The 17,538-nt window shown below is 44.1% G+C and overlaps 1 protein-coding gene across 3 annotated transcripts in view; it reads left to right on the top strand.

Moving 5' to 3' along the window:
* The first annotated feature begins 907 nt into the window (after positions 1-907).
* Positions 908-17,538, top strand: part of ZNF395 (zinc finger protein 395) — a 50,671-nt gene continuing 34,040 nt past the window's right edge. Inside the window, exon 1 of one of the 3 annotated variants that reach the window (XM_087717444.1) lies at positions 908-1,011. The gene's annotated coding sequence lies outside the window, so the exon portion shown is untranslated. Of the gene's footprint in view, positions 1,012-5,219; positions 5,301-5,338; positions 5,635-17,538 lie in introns of those variants that run through there. The other 2 variants (XM_087717442.1, XM_087717443.1) reach the window with 2 other exon arrangements.

Here is a 17,538-nt window from a genome sequence, read left to right as displayed (position 1 = left end):
TTGTATTAGTATCAGAAAGACACTTAGGTTTATGTTTTACATGAGGATTAGTAGTTAACTTTATGTACTAAACGCTAGCTGATGAAGCCTGAGGCTACAACAGTACTTATTATCACTTAATTATATAACTTTGTAGATCTTCCGTAGTACCAAAAGGATGATGAGTTAGGGTTAGGGTATGGGGGTAAACCCCCCCCCCATCCTCAGGTATTAGGGATGATCTTACAAAGTTGGAAAGGCTACCCATAGGGTATCTTTATTTGAGTCTGTCATTTTTACAAAAAGTCCTGAAAGAAAGATTGGCGGGTCTCCCCCAAATTGCAAAAAAACTGGGACAAAACCACGAACGCATTTAATAATGGGAGGCTCGTTGCTGCATCTTTTCCTTGTCGGTGGGCTCCACCACAGACATAATGTGCTGCTGTTGCTGCTGCTGCTGCTACAGGTCGGTTTTGTGAAAGATTTATTTCACGACAACGGCATTTGCTCCAATGAGGACTTTCTGGGTTTACACGAAGGCGACGAATAACGTTAAAACAATCTGTCTCGCTAAGGGAGAAGAATCCCCTTGTGGACTGGAAAGGGGAAACCTGGGGGCGATACAAAACCCTGCTCTCTTCTACCGAGCTCCGCAATCGCAGCCAGGAGTTGAAAAAGAGCTTAAAAAGCAGAGCTGGGCGAAAAGGAGTGGGTGAAAGCGGGGGAGGACGGCGAGGCGCTAGCAGGAGAGCTGAAGCGGCTTGGCTTCGGTGTTTATTTTTTGCAGGGCTCCGGCTGGGGGCGTGTATTTAAATAGAGCCGCGCAGCCAATGCGCGCCGAGGGGTTGGGCCATGAGGGCAGCTTGTTTACAACAGATCTTTCCGAGCTGTTCTAACCCGGCCGGCAAGGAGGAAGAGGGCGAGAAGCAAAGCCTGGCGTCGGGAGCACGTGGAGTCGCAAGCGCGGGAGAGGCGGCCAGGCCTCCCAGTCCGCTCCCCCTGCCGCCCGCCCCGGGAGGAGCCGCCTGCAAGGTGAGATGATGGGTGCAGCGACGGGGCTGGACAGGCCCTGCCAAAGTCCACCGTGCACTGGCGGGACTGATAAATACATTAAGGCAAGCTGGTGGGTGTTCTCTGCCAAAAGGTGGCAGATCTTGCGAAAGGACAGCCGAAGTGGGGGCTGGCTCGGAGCAAAGGTCCAATATAGTTCCGAACGACCCGTGCAAAGGTGGCTCTCGGAGAGGGAGCTTTTAAGCGGCTGGAAGGCGGCGACTACTTTACTCTTGCTGGTTTTGTGCTTAATCGGCCAAAGCGGCTATTGGCAGATATATTGCTTCTGCATATGCAGGATCCATTATTAAATTTACAGTAGTTACTTCATCTGCCTGGAAATGATCCAAGTCCTTTTGGATTCCTCTTAGAAGTCAGCGGCCATTGCTTCGTCTGACGACGGAAAGCTCCCCAAACTGCTTAGGCGTTAAGTAAAAAAAAAGATGCAATTTTGGTTTTCACTATCTCCATGATCTGCCTCAATACACATTCTCGGCTTCCAATGTTTTAAGCTTCCCGGGTTTTCTTTCTTCATATTTTTCGCATTTTTTGTAGCTGGCTGACATGTTCAACCGCTTTTCCTCCAAACCCCCCCCCCTTTTCCAATTCCTGTTTGCCTAAATTAAGCTCTTTCCCCAATGAAGAAAAGCAGAATCTCCGCCTTTTCTAAGGGCGCAGCTGCAGGTGCATTTGACCACCAACCTCTGCAGACAGCGTGTGTATTGGCCATGCTGGCGGAGGAAATGATTGTGTAGCCTAACGTTCAGAAGGCACAGGGTTGGCACAGGCAGTTTTAGCTGTTTCTCAGAGGAAGCAAACTACAGCTCCCTAATCATTTGTGTATTACTTTTTTGGATGTTTGTACATTAATGTCTGCATATATTTTGCTTCTACTGTAGTCTTAAGTAGAAAGTGAACAACCTCCTTTTTTCACTAAGATTGAAAATGTTTTGATTTCCTTTATTTTGCAAACAGGTATGTTTGGTCTTTGAGACTTTTAGCTCACTTAAAAACACTTTGTAGCTCATCTCAATTGTGCAATTACAGAAGTTCTTCCATAAAATTGGGGTGGGGGGAATCCTTTGTATGCATTTGTACCAATTTATATTTATTGACAGCCTCAACTGTGTAAACAGAAAGCCCCATAACAGCCTTTCTGAATCCTCCAGCTAGAGTGGACTGGAATTCCTAGAGCTTTCAGCTTCTAAAAATTTTAGGAATTGCAATTCCAACACATCCGGAGGGTGCCAGGTTGGGAAAAACTGCTTTAGATAGCAAATGGATGGTGGAAAGGGGTTACTTCAAGTCAAACGAAGGCAAACAGTGGCCCACAGAACACATTCAATCCCCAAACCACATTTTTTGGCAGGTGTCAAAGCTGTGTCTGTATCTCTGGATTTCAACAGCATAATAACCTTAGCACCATTTGTGGTGGGGAAAAAACACAGGACTGTTAATCTAAATCCTAAAATAGGCCTGGCATACTTTGGAAGAGAAGCCAATCTTTCTGCCTCAACTGGGAAAAATGGAGAATTTCGGTTCCACCAAAGTTGCAGATAAGCCTCTATTCATTTTATGACCCACCCAGTGCAGCTTTCCAATGGTTTATCCTCCACTCCTTCAGTTTAATAGAATAGATACACCCAGATCTCATTCTTGTATTTGTGAAATATCTTGCTTCTTGGTGATCATGCTGGATAATGTATCTTGTATCATTAAGGTAGGATATATAGCTGTCAGAGATTTTCACTTACAATTGGCACATGCTTGATGCTTTAAAATAAGATTGGGAGGGCCCCTAGCTTACACATAAATCCTTTTTGGCATATAGAGGGGCCCACATTCAAACCCTGATATCTCCAGTGGAAAGAAGGATCCATTGGATATTCAAGGTTCCAAATTCCAAATTGATAGTTAATAGTCTGTCCTGACATAAAGCAGCTACATTAATCTAGGAAAAACTAAGACTTCTTAATGGTGAGAACTATTTAATTACAGAGATTTTATAATTATTTTATAACAAAAATGCCTCAGACCAGCCTATATATGACCCCTTTATGTTTTACTGGTGCTTTAAGACCTTGTTTGAAATCCAGTGGCAAAATGGCTGCACTTTGGCAGGTCAGATTTGATCACTCTTTTACACTGGGAAGGGAAATCAACAGAATTGGACTTTCAGAAATCCATATGACACAGGAATGGATATAGTCCTGGAGCATAGACTTTAACTTCAATGAACTATGCCATATTTGCCCAAAACAGTGGAATTGTGAGAATTCTCCAATTTTGTTGGATCTTAAGAAAGATTCCAAGGCTGTTTTAACTGGAAGCTAGTATCTGCAAAACATGTCTTCAGCATTGGTGCTTGCTTTCCCCCAAATAATTGTACTAGTTAATCCAAGCTAGTGTTCCAACTTTTTAAATCTCCATTTCAAGGAACCTAAGGTCTTGTCTAGGTAAAACTGAATTGATAAACACAACTATGATATACAAAGCAGCGCTTGGAAAGGTTACCTGGTTGTTTGATCCAATTCAGTCTTTTTTTAAAAAACAAAACAAAATAAAAGAAGCTTACTTTTAAATGCAAATGAAAAATTGTTCTGTTTTTGCCTTGCAGTTAAGAATACAGAATGTTTCTTAGAACAGTGTTTCTCAACCTTGGCAACTTGAAGATGTCTGGACTTCAACTCCCAGAATTCCCCAGCCAGCGAATGCTGGCTGGGGAATTCTGGGAGTTGAAGTCTGGACATCTTCAAGTTGCCAAGGTTGAGAAACACTGTCTTAGAAGACCAAGGAAGGAGCTCTCCAACATTAAACTGATAAATATGAGGTGTCAAAGGTGTCACGTTTTAGCTTGGCAGCCTCCCTTTTTTTTCTTCCAAGTTTTCTAAGCTCTTTCATTGCTTCCTTGAGTCTTAAGGTACACTCCATCTTCTATTTGCAGTGTAGGTGTGTCTCTTCAAACAAATGATTGCAAACCCCTGGGGCAAACAACTTGTTAATATGTGTGCTAAGAAGGATAACTGCAGTAGTGGCAAATTCAGTGGTGAAAAATGGCAAACTTTTTTTTTTGGAAATAAAACTGATTTCCTCTGGTGAACATGGCTCCAATTCAATGCTAAGAAGTGGATTAAAACAAAACCCACAACAGCTTTATTTGCTTAATGAAGCAATTCTATATATGTTAGTAATTTTTGAGTCAATTCATTGGACAAGTGACGGCTTTCTGTATGTCCCCTTTGTATGGTAGTGATAGTCTCTGCAATATATTTTGTCTCCCCCTGCACACTTTGTCTTTGCTTCCATGCTTTTTTGTAAAATTTGTGTTCTATAAGCCCTTCTTCAGAACTTGGGTATATTAATTTTTAGGTGTCAAAATGTATCTTTTCATCCTGTATCCATAATAATTCATGAAACGGTCTTGGCTTTTGTTTTCCCTTCGCCTCACCTTTTTAATGAATATATTTTATATACATGAATTGTACCTATTATTTTATATTTTGTAAGCCACTTTGCAAGGCGTTTGCATAGGAAGCAGCGTAACTAGTGTCCAATATCCATCAAGTGTTTCTGAACAAATGTATTTTGGCTAAATCCTGCCAGCTAGGAATGATGGGACTTGAAATCTGACATACGTAGTAGGGGACTTCTGGCCTTCCTAGCTCCCAAAGTGTTGTTAAACAAAGCGCGATGCCAGTGTCCTTTATCGTGTGCCCAGTACAGTATCACCCGATCCTCGGAGCTACAGTGGTAACAAAACCTCCCTCGAGTGTGCGAGGAACCAGAAATTCACCTGAGCTAGCATTTTATCTACAGCGGCGGTTCGACACATGCCTCGAGGTTTCCATGCCCGACTGGTGGCACTTGCCCCGTGGATGCTGTCTGCCCAGTCAGCTGGCGCCTGCTATTTTGTGGCCACGCGGGTTGGCGGATGTGTGCAGAATTGCCAAGCCGCTCACCCCACCCCCCCACTCCCAGCCGGCTCCTCGGTGCGGCTTCGCGTTGTTTGCGTTCTGGTTTTTGCGCGTTTCCTCGACGTGCTGCTATGCCGCCGCCACCGCAAAGCGAGTACCTCCCTTCCGAGCCGGGACTCCAGGCCGGGGGCTGCCTGCAGCCGCGTACGTGAGGCAGCTTGTGCCGGGGACAGAGGAGGGGAGGAGACGGGACTGGAGGGGAGGAGAAAGGGAGGAGGGAGCTGGAAGGGGAAGGTGGATTTCAAAACAAGCTTCGGAAAGGAAGGAGGGAGCGGAGCTGGCAAGCGGCGTCTGGAGGTAAGCGGAGAAGCGCCGCGGGTGGCGGCGGGGAGAGCGCGCGCGCACACACCCACCCCTTTGCGCCCGCGAGGGAATCGGGGGCCGCTGCAGCCGCTCGCGAAAAGAGGCCGGGAAAAAAAAAAAAGCCCAAGCAGCCGGGGACTTGCCCAGTGCAAGCGGAGTGGGTGTGTGCGCGCGCAACCTGCCACGGGCCGCGCAGTTGTCGGTGCCGCGCGGTTCGCGGGCAGTCCGTCTTCCACCCGCTTCCTCTGCAAAACCCGAACCAAACTTCGTGGATCTCGCTTGGTCTCCGCCCCGGTTTAGGAATTAATTGCTTCCTAGCTGGAAAAGGGTGAGCTCTTGCGCGCAAGCTTCCTGATCCAACGCCGCGGACAGCGGTCCCCGGCGTTCTTAACACTTTACCTGCCCTTTAGATCTACTCTTGTCTTTTGCACAACCGGACTGTTTTATGCCGGTGCTTGCACCGCGGCAAGTGGTTTTCGCTGTGCGGTTGTCCCCCACCCCTTCCCCTCGACGTGGTAATGAAGTCCCCTCGCATTTCCTCCCCCTTTGGACAAGCCCTCCAGGACTTGGAGAGAGGAGAGGGAGATGGACTTAGTTTTTGCTTCCTCCTCTCCCCTCAGTCGATCTACTGCTGTTCCTAATTTTTTGCGATCACTTGGGTCCCGGTAGCCAGGCTCTTCCTTGTGCGAGCTGCCCTGTGTTTTGATCAACGCGTGTTTGCCACGCCTCCCTTTAGTGGGCGCTTTTCCCTTCGCTCTTGTCAGGGTTTTTCTCTCTCTTTTTGGCACCTGGAAGGGTGCAGGACTAAGGCAACACCCGCTTCTCCCTTCGTCTGCAGGTCCCTCGCCGTCCCGCCCTCCTTCCTAGCTCCTGGGTCCGCTTCAGCCCTTTCCCCACAGCCAGCCAAACCTCCCCCGCCCCCTTTCTGCCTTCTAGCCGCTGCGCCTTCCCCGCCCCTGGGTTGCCCATGGCACGCCTACTCGAGGCGCAGAGGGGCTCTGCCCCGGGAGAAAAAGTGCCACTCCCCCTCTTCTTGCGGCCATGTCACGTTTGCCTTTAGACCACGCCTCGCAGTCCAGCCCCAGATTCTACATTTTAAGTCTTAAAAAAGAAAAAAAAGCATCGATTTTATATGGCTTGCCTGTCTCGCGAAAAAAGTGACTTGGCGGTTGTTGAGTCTTGCCGGTCAAACTTTCAGGGCGCTTCCCGGGGACGTCCTGGAACGCGAGACTTGTTACGTTGCTGAGTCTTCTTTGCCATTATGGTTTGAGTGGATGGTAGCCCCATGGCTCCTTCTGTGGAGAATCTTTACAAAACCACTAAGGGGAGAAGAAGATACTACAACAGTTGAGAAGACCCGAGCAGTCCAGTGCAAAGCAACTATAGTTTTTTTTTTTTGTTTTTTGTTCTGTGGGTCTCTGCAGCTGTCTCCCTTCACTGTCGTTTTTCTTTCTCACATAAATATACTTGTGCAGCTGTTAGCTTTTGCATAGCTAGGCAAGGCTTCAGCTTCTGGGCAGTGCCTTCCACAGCTTGGGTCCCATTTGTCATGCACCCTCTCTTCCATAATGCTGTGCAAGGTTTGAATGTGTTCGCTCAAAAAGTAAATCTCATTGAGATTGTAGCTCAGAGCTCGCTGTTCTAATGGTGTGGAGTTTTAATGTGCAGTTAAAATGCTCTGGTAAGCAATTAAATAAATAGCTCTTTGCCTGCCAGCTTTCTGGTTCCCCAGACCTGAATTCCTGTGTCTTTATTTTAGGAAAGATTTAGGTATTTGAATGAGGACATTTTAGGAGGACTTTTTAGGAGATTTGGACCTTAGTTTGGATGAATTCTGCAACCAAAAGATCCTATTCTGGAGATTTCCTGCCTTAACAATTAATCATCTTGGAGCTCTGCTAGCTGCGAAAACTGCGAAAGTATTTTTCATAACTCTCACTGGTCAAGAGAAGGACTAGTATCTGCCTTTCTGCAATATATGGGGTGAGCTTGTTGGATTTGCATGTTGTGTGAATGCAGCCAGCTTGATTACCGGTAGTTTATAGCTCAGATCACCGTGCAAATCCTCCAGAAATGTTTAAGAGCAGCAACCCAGATAAGGATGTTTTGTGAACCTAGTCAGTGTGCTATGGGGTGGAAGAAAGCGGCATCTCTTAATGGGGAATCTTTGGCATGAACGAGCTTGTCCGGGCCCTGCTTCTGGCCTTGAAATAGAACAGGGTGGGATGAAATGAGAAGGGGAGATTACCCCAAATGATTGGCCCTTCCTGTTTCCCACTTTGTTACCGTGCAGGTTTTCACTCCTCTTGTGGACCTAACTGGTACTTGTTGTGTTTTCTCCACCCCCCCCCCCCAATTTGTGCCACACCCCTTCTTTATGCTTGCAACTTGGAGCATATCTCAGATCTTCTGCTTAGGAGCTTTGAGCCTTCACCACGTCACACCATTTACCTCACAATATGCCAGTATTGTAGGCTGTGCAATCTGGGAAATGTAGTCCTGAACTTCTTTGACATTGAGGAAGGTTTGTCCTGTGAGTTAATAACACCTGTTTGATGACTGGTAGCTCCACACTTGATTACCTTTTACTATGCAGTGTTGTGATGACATCTGGACTTCTGCCATTTTCTCCTGGTATTTCTTGGTATGTGTGTTGCTGACTAAGTTTGTGATTAGCCGGTGATCAGAGATCCTTTTGCCTCTTGGGAGGCCAGGCAGAAGTTCCTTTCCCCCAAAAATGGCTTGCTTCTTCTTCTTCTTTTCCCCGGAGTCACCAAGATTGCCCTAAGCAAGCAAGCTTATATATATAATGGAGTTATCAAATTGTTTGTGGAGCAGAAATTTTTGCAGACAGTAAAAGTCTTTTTGTACATTTCAAATGGCAAAAATGGCAGGGTCCCAGATTCTCAGAAGAGGTGGTGGTAGGGGAACCAACTTTGAACACTTTGTATGTGTGTGTGTAGCTCTAACGCTAACCTTCAAGTCAGTCTTGACTCTTGGTGACTGCCTGGACAAGTCCCTGCAGTTTTCTTGGCAAGATTTCAGAAAGGGTTTGCCCTTTTCTTCTTCCCAGGGTTGAAAAAGAGTGATTGGTGGAAGTTGCTCCCCTAGCTTAGGGCCTAAGGCAGGACTGGAACTCACAGTCTCCTGTTTTCTAGCCTGATGCTTTAACCACTGCCTTCAACTGGCTTCCCACTTTGAACATTGGGTGATGTAAAGTGCTGATGGAAGAACATTTTTGAAGGCCAAAACCCTCACTTACAGGTATACCCAGCAAAGCTACAGGGTCTTATTTTTTGGAGAAACATGGTAGCTTTGCAGGGTATACCGTATTTTTCGGAGTATAAGACACACCTTTTTTTCCTCAAAAAAGAGGCTGAAAATCTGGGTGTGTCTTATACATCGAATACAGCATTTTTTTGCCTCCCGAAGCCCCGCCCCTTCACCAAAATGGCCGTACATACTCTTATGGAGGCTTTCAGAGATGATCTGGAGGCTGGGGAGGGCAGAAATGAGCAGAAAATGAGCCATTTTTGCCCCCCCAGCCCCCAGCAGCACTTTATAAGCCTCCTAAAGGCTATGCATGCAATTTTTTGGACAAAAAAGGGCCATTTTTTGCTCATTTTTGCCCCCCCTTCCCAGGAGCACTCTGCAAGCCCCCCCCCAAAGGCTATTCATGACTTTTATTTGAAAAAAGGCCCATTTTTGTGAAAAATTGGCCGTTTTGGGGAGGTTTGCAGAGTGCAAAAACTTTTTTCCCCTTTCAGAAAGCTCTTTAGTTACAGTGATTGATGAGAATTAGATTGATCAAGTGCTGTGCCAGCAGAAACAAGTCTTAGGTGCTGCAGGTTGTCAGTGATTTCCTTCTCCAGCACATGTATAAATACACCTGGAAACATCTACCTACCTACTTACTCTCTCTCCCTACCTACCTACTCTATTTCTCTCTCTCTCTCTCTCTCTCTCTTCCCCCTCCCTCCCTCCCTCCACCTACCTACCTATTATCTCTCTCTCTCTTCCTACCTACCTACTGTGTTTCTCTCTCTTTCTTTCCCTCTCTCTCCCTCTCTCGACCTACCTACTTTTTAAAAAATTTGCCTCTTCAAAACCTTGGTGCGTCTTATACTCCGGTGCGTCTTATACTCCGAAAAATATGATACCTGTAAGTGAGTAGGTTAAAGTATAAGACGCGGTCTTATTTTCTTTTGAACCCCGAAATAAACTTATTATTTTTGAGGTATAGGAAGTGGCGAGCGTGGTCACCTCATGGCTGCTGTATGTTGCAATATTTTTGGGGAGGGCTTATTTTTTGGGGAGGGCTTATTTTAGCACATGCGCTCAAAAGCCTGATTGGGCTTATTACCCGGGGAGGTCTTATTTTTGGGAAACAAGCTGGAGGAGCCTGTTGAGATGAGTAGGTTGAAGCAAGTGTAAAGCCATTTTTGAGTTGACTTTAACTTCTGGGGGCTTCTTGTCATTTTCTTAGCAATCTTATGGTAGTGCTTTGCTACTGCCTACTTTTCTGATGTTTTTTCCACTTCTCTGTCTAGCCATAGCCTTGGGATTTCCTGGTGGCCTCCTATCTCAGTATCAAAAAGGTGTGATTCTATTTAGCTTTTTTTGCGGGTAGCCAATGTTACCTTGATAACTTGGTAGCTTGGTACTGCCATGTATGTTGAAGCAGAAAACTCTTTCAAATTCAACCAGGGACACATTCCCAGATGGAGAATCTTCTTGTCTTTTCAGTCTGTCCAGTTCCAACCTCATGGCGATCTTTTCAAGAAAAATCCCTCAAGCCCGTTTCCCAGCATTTATAAAGAGTTGTGGAGGGAAAAGACTGGTGCACTGTAGTTTGCTTCCAGGAATAACTCCTGCTGGTGTGATGTTCAGTCTGTCAGAAAAAAGGCTAGCTTTCTCTTTGATCTTTTAGTTGTCAGTATACAACGAGATCATTTCTATGGCAGGGAATTAAAATATGATGCCGCTCAGAGAAAGTTGCAAGAACAGTTTCTGTTGTGCGTATGGTTCTTGCATATGTAGCTACTGTGCCCCTCCTAATGATGTTTTGATTTTGGTATCTGGCATTAAATCTGAGAGACAAGGGTGTAGTTTGGCAGCCGTTATTGTTACTGTTGTTATTGTTAAGAGTCTATTCCTTTGGCAGTGATCTGCAAGAAATTATGCAGCAATGTGGATTGGGGCTTAAGCAAGCAGTGGGCAGGGCCAGACCCAGAAGTAGGTTTTCAACACCCCCATTTTTTCCTCTCTCTTTGGCATCAGAGTCTCTCTCTCCTCCTTTCCTTTCTCTTTTGCCCTTTCTTTTCCCAAGCAATAACATTGGATGGATTGCTCTTGCCATCAGTCTGACCTGCATGCTTGCAAAATGAGCTTTGAAATTTCCATGTGGTCCTAGTGCAACATGCTGCCCATCCTCGGACTAGCCAGATGTTGCCCATAACATTTGTGAGTCTGATTGGAAACAGCGCCCCCTTTCTGCCAACTGGCACTCCCCGAACTGTCCTGGAAGATTTGATAATTCCTTTTTTTAAGAAGACTAACAAGAGTCCACACATAGAACATTTCTAACCCTTTCCTGCCCCTCCCCCTCAAGACTACCTGTCTTGATTTTTGTGATGACATTTGTCCTTTGCATTAATGAAGTACCAGGTGTGTGTATGTTCATATGTGTGTTTGATCTGCATTCATTTGGGATTGAGAGAGCTGCAGAATTTGACCAGTAGACTTGCTGATGGAACTTGGTAACTGGTTTACACATTACATGATACTGCAGGTTGTGGATCACTATATTGCAGAAAGCCAGCTGTTATTTTAAGCATATTGTATGAGCAATGTAATCTCATTATTAGCACAGCTAATAATATTTTTAAAAAAAATATAGTAATCTATTTTTTCTTAGTTTGGATATATACCTTATTGTGTGAATTCCATAGCTATCAGGTGTGGATTTTGAAAATGTGGGCAACTGCAAGATGACAGCAAAACGATTTAAGAAAAAAATGCCACTCTTTGCTGCCCTCTACTGGTTTTCCGGGTTTTTGCAGCCCAGATGCGGTAACCCTAGTGAACACTCTGTGTTTTGTTCAGTTGTCTTTGCACAAGCAAAAGGCTGTTGAATCTATTTTAGCTTCATCTCTATTATATGCAGTGAGGCTTTATGGTTTGTGACTGCTCTTTTCCAGCCTGAACTGGAAGATGCTGAGCTGGAAATCTATTGCTTCTGTGTGAAAAGGATCAGCTCCAGCTCCCAGTTCCTGCAGGTTGTAGACACTTTTGCGATTGAAGCAGGTTGGATGCAGGGCTGATTGGGTTCAGTGTGTGACATGGTAAACTTTTCTTCTCTTGAAATAGTCTTGAAATCTGGTTCACTCTGCAAGGGGAGGTGGGAACAAAGCCCTCCTACCATGTCCTCAAGTTTTTCACTTGAACGTGGGAAATAAAAGGGATCTCCCTCACATCAGGGGCTTCTGCCAAACCATTGTATAAATGTGCCAGATAAATTGTTGCTGGGGAGATATAAGTGTAAGGAATAATGCCACCAGGGCATTCACAAGGGGAGTATGTGTATACTTTCCTCTTTCTCTTCTGATTGTATCTTCTCCAGCTCTCCATTATAGACTCATACCTGCCTCCAGGCAAGGCTGCCACTCCTCCTCCTTAACAGACTTCTCCTTGCAGGGAATATGCTGAGAGTAACTGATTTAAATTTGCAGGTTTTAGACCTTCCTTCTAAAAAAGCTCCTGATCCCTGCTTTTTCCTTCTTGGAGAATCTCACTTTTAACCCTTTGGTGCTGCCTGATTCTCCCCAACACAAGGCTGAGGGCAGTGGGAGTTGCTGCCCTTTAAAAGCCAGAGAGAATGACTTTTGAAGTTGGGAGGGTTAAGCTTCTATCAATCCTTATCCTAATTGTGTGTTGAACTGGGCTTGTAATCTGTACAAATCTAACTAAGAGGCTGAGGTGGCAGAAAGTCCTAAAGAATATACACCAGGGCTCATTTCCCAGATAAATCTGCATAGGATGGTCTTGCAACTTTGCTGCACAAGTTTGCTTTTTAGAGGCTGTTCAGCTGTAAAAATAACCCCTCTTGCATCAAAAGCCCCCCCTATTTTCAACCAATTTCAGCAAAGGATTTATTGGGTGGTTGCTGTCAGCCTCATTCCCCCTCCTTCCATTTCTACCATCTGGGTTTCATGATTAGGACCTGCCTTACAGAGCCTTTTCTGGGAAATGGGAAATATAAATATTTTTTTTTAAAAAACACGTGATCTACCTTTAACATTAAGTTATTCCTCTTGTTGATGTGCAATAGCAGATGTAACAGCTTTATATTAAAGTGAAAGCCATTCCCTTAAAAGACCAGATAGGAATACAGATAGACCTTCCTTACAACAGTGCATTTAATGACCGTACCAGTGGTGGGTTCCAGATCCCAGTGCAACCTGTACGGTGCAACGGGACTGGGTGTCCACCACATGAAAGCGTGTACTTACTGCCCACGACGCTCCAGCTGTTCAGCGGAGCATCGCGCAGGTGCCATACATTCCATGCACATGCGCAGAAGCCCAAAAAACCTCAAATACTGGTAAGAAGGGCGGATGGGCTCTCTGGAGCACTGTATCGGAAAGGTACCTGGTGCTCCTGGCAGGCCCCGGTACCCCCGTACCAGGGCGTAACGGTCGTAACCGACAACTGGACCGTACAAAGATAAAACGGCACTGAGAAAAATGACTTTTGACCGTTTTGGACAGTTATGACCTTTGCAGGATCCTCATGATCATGTGATTAAAATTCAGGTGCTTGACAATTGGTTCATTTTTATGACCATTAATGTATTATAAGGTCATGTGATATCCTTTTGTGGCCAACTGACAAGTGAAGTCAAGGGGAAGCCAAATTCACTTAACAATTGGGTTATTAACTTATCAACTGCAGTGATTCACTTAACGACTGAGGCAAGAAAGGTTGTAAAATGGGGCAAACTTCACTTAATAAATGTCTCACAACATCAGGGCTTAATTGTGGTCATAAGTTGTGGACTACCTGTACTTGACCCAAAACTTCAGATAACCCTGAGAACTTTGTGTAATGTAACCAAAAGGAAAATTGTGAAATATAAGGAGAATAATCACTTTAAATGTGGTTCATTTGAAATGCAAATCAAAGTAAATGAAAGTTAAATGTTTGTCCTAGCCCTATCTTAGTTTTCGAGTGCTGTTTCCATCATGTTTCTCAAAGATAAAATATGCATATCTTCCTTCAAGATTTTTTTTATTATGACTGATGCCTACTAAAGTAATATTTTATATTGAAGTTGAATATAGCTTCCTTCATTAAGGTTTTTCATCTTTAAAACTGCTGTAATCCAAATATAGGTCAGGTTTTGGTTGGCTGAGGGGTTAGTTTTGGTGGTGGGCAGGTATGCAAAATGGGTGCCACGCAAGGGTGGGCTAATACTTTTTATGTTTTTTCTTTCTTTTTCGCTGTTTCTTGAAACAGATCCCCCCCTGTAAAGCTTACTTTATGTTTATGCTAATATCTCATTTTTTCCTAAAATTTAGCAGATTACAGAAAAAAATTCCTAGTTGCAAGTAAAGGATTCTGATGTTATACACAACTTAGATTGACCCCCATTGCCAAAACACAAAATGGGGGTAAAATAATATACATTGATATAAACTCTTTAAATATTTAAATACAGATATTTGGTTTTCAAAACTGCTCCTATTTCTTTAGGAAGTCACCCAGGAATGCGTCCATTGGATAAGATGATTTGAAAACAAAATAAAGCATTTATTTACAACTTCTGGAAAGCTCTTAAAAAACAACTTTTGGGTTTTACATTACTAGATGAATAATGTAGAGTTTGCAGATGTAGAGTTGGGATTTTAATTTGAAAGAACTATTAGATTAAAAATTGTGGGTGGCATGGTGGCCTTGAAGTGGCGCTCTCACATCACAATTAGGAGGCTGTGAGTTTGATCCTAGGTAACGGCTGATATTTCTCTCTCTGGGCGCAGTGAGTAATTGTCTACTGCTGCGAACTCTGTGTAGGTGTTAGGAAGGGCATCCAGCCAGTAACCTCTCAGCTCCGTTCAGTCACCCTGATTAGATAAGATAACCGTATCTATTTACCCATCCAGTGATCCATATTTTGTAGGTAGGCTTGCCAGAAAAAAATACGTTGTGTGCTGAGAGCGTTGAGTCTGGAAATGAAGAATGGAATGGGAACCAAGAAGAAAACTTGGCCAAGCCCTCCTTTTTTTTTAACCTGCTCCCCATTTTTTTCCATTTACTGTTCAGGAGAGCCCATTCAAACATCAAAACAAGGTGAACATGACTACAACTCCTCAAATGTCAAGAGGATTTTTAAAAGAAAACTTTTACCCCCTTCCCCACATGTAAATAGGTGGTACATCCAAGAGAAATTCTAACTAGTTCTGTTTTTGAAGAGGATAAGTATAACTATTATTCCAAACCATATTGCTAAATCACAAGGGCATGAATCTCAGTCAGAGGTTAACAACTATTGTATTATGATAAGCAGCCTTTAAAGGTATAGTTGTTGTAACTACTTCTAAAGCATTCAAGCCGGTGATTTCACCCAGTTCTTAACTTGTCAAAGCAATGCTGTAATGAAGGCAGTACATCTACCAGAGCAGAATTGAAGCAACCTCATTGCACATATGAAATCAATAAATAGAACTTGCTCAGAGCCAATAGATACTTTCAGCTGATTAGAATAATTTGCAATGTTCCTTTTTGTTGCGTTAACCAACCTGCTTTTTGCAGGCCAGCTTGCTCTCTGAATTACAGGTACAGGCAATTCTCCATGTACGGCTGGTTGTTTAGTGACTGTTCAGAGTTATAATAACTCTCCAAAAAGTATGTTTATGGAGATTCTCTGCCATCCAGGTCGTGGTTATCCCAACAGGTACTTTTTCAAGAGGCAACTGGACTTGTCTTTGGTTTGTCTTTGAAGACATTTCGCTTCTCATCCAAGAAGCTTCTTCAGCTCTGATTGGATGGTGAGGAATGGAAAAGTATCTCCAAAAAGCATTACAACCCAGTTCTAAAGGTCCGGTAGCTGCCCCCTAGTCATGTGACTGTAATTTATGACATTTTTGCCAAAGCACTTGCTTCCCGTTTTTTTTTGGGGGGGGGCAAAAACACCCCATAGTGGGCAATTGGTTTGCTTAACAACCATGGATTCATTTAACAACTATGGTGATACACAACGACCATTGCAAAAACGGTCATAAAATTAGGTCGGTCAACATAGGTTACCCGCTTTATGCCTCTCGTGACTTACGACTATAATGGACAGGGATAAATCAAAGGCTACTTGTATTTCATATCCAGATTGTCTGTAAAGCCTTATCCTGAATTCTCTCAGCTAGCCCTTTCAGATGTGTTCCAACCAGCTGGCTACAAACTCCTGGAGTTTTAATCCCAGGATATCTGAGGATCCAATTTGGGAAAAGGCAGTTCTACTCCAAATATGAAAGAGAATTAACTGAGATGATCTGAATGAAGCCTGTATATACAAATTAAAAACATGGAGCTCAAATTTCAGCTAAACTCTGGAGGGAGCAGGTGGCTTACTGGGTACAGAACCTGATGCCTCCAGAATCACAAGCAACTCCCCCCTCTCCTTTAGAGCCTGCCAAAGTATAAAGTTAATGGGTCAGAACAGGAAACTTCTTGGGAAAAAAAAGGGCCTCTGTCATTTATCCTTGCTTGCATGATTTTTGTACCGTACCATTTTTGTTTCATTTGTAGGCTGCCTTGGGGCAATGATCTGGTGGTTGCAACCTGGATTTTTCACAGGCTGTTAATATCTAAAATATAATGTAACATGCTAGTTTGACAGAAATAATTCTTGGAATTTCAGTTTGGCAAAGTGCTGTCAGAGGGGGGAAGAATTTAAAAGAAGACAGACTGTAGCTCAAGTGTTTCTCAACCTTGGCAACTTGAAGATGTCCGGACTTCAACTCCCAGAATTCCCCAGCCAGCGCATGCTGGCTGGGCAATTCTGGGAGTTGAAGTCCGGACATCTTCAAGTTGCCAAGGTTGAGAAACACTGCTGTAGCTGAAAATCTACCTGCCTTGCTATCTTGTCTCTTCTTTCTCGGCTTGATTAATTTCTTAAATTTCCTAAACAAATGCTGTGGTTCAGGCCAGCTTGGAAATTGCATGTGCACATTGAGAACAAATTAAAATGTTCTCCCCCTTTTAAGTTCAGATATATAGGGAATCATTGTGATGTGTGTGAGCCAGGCATTTCACACATGACCTGAAGTCATTGCTTTGTTGCAATTTCAAGGAGTGAGTTCTGGATACTGGTGAATTCCAGGCTTGCTATAATCAGGAGTCCCCAAGCTTTTTTTTCCCCAGGCTAAGGTCCCATGTTTTGCCTTTAAGGATATTCAATTCAAAAAGAAATGGGAAGAGCAAGAATAAAACTGAGTTTGAATTCCTTTATATCTCCTTACAATTAAAGAGGGCTCAGAGAGGACTGCAAAGCACTGTGAAACAGTATATAAGTCTAGATGCTATTCAGAGGCGATATTCAACAGGTTCCGACCAGTTCTGGAGAAACGGTAGCTGAAATTTTGAGTAGTTCGGAGAACTGGTAAATACCACCTCTGACTGGCCTCCGCCCCCCTCTATTCTCTGCCTTCTGAGTCCCAGCTGATTGGGAGGGAATGGAGATTTTGCAGTATCCTTCAGTGGCGGGTGAGGCTCAATTTTTTTTACTACTGGTTCTGTGGGTGTGGCTTGGTGGGTGTGGTAAGGCTTGGTGGATGTGGCTTGGTGGGTGTGACAGGGGAAGGATACTGTAAAATCTCCATTCCCCCCCCACTCCAAGGAAAGATTACTTCAAATTCCCCATTTCCTCCCAATCAGTTGGGACTTGGGAGGCAGAGAATAGATGCGGGCGAGGCCAGTCAGAGGTGGTATTTACCGGTTCTCTAAGCTACTCAAAATTTCCGCTACCGGTTCTCCAGAACTGATCAGAACCTGCTGAATACCACCTCTGGTATCCTTCCCCTGCCACACCCACCAAGCCATACCACACCCACCAAGTCATACCATGCCCGGTGGTAAAATATTTTGAATCGCATCACTGCTATTGCTATTGCTAAATTTGGTTAATAGTATGACTCCTGCTAGGTACTTAATAATTTCCATCTCCTGTCATCTTAATTGG

The sequence above is a fragment of the Thamnophis sirtalis genome, unplaced genomic scaffold, assembly GCF_051295495.1.
Source record: "Thamnophis sirtalis isolate CommonGarterSnake01/CBP01778 unplaced genomic scaffold, rThaSir2_p1.2 scaffold_6, whole genome shotgun sequence".
Classification (NCBI taxonomy): Eukaryota; Metazoa; Chordata; class Lepidosauria; order Squamata; family Natricidae; genus Thamnophis; species Thamnophis sirtalis.
The sequence above is the reverse complement of the archived record's forward strand: the minus strand, read 5'-3'. Positions and strand labels throughout refer to the sequence as shown.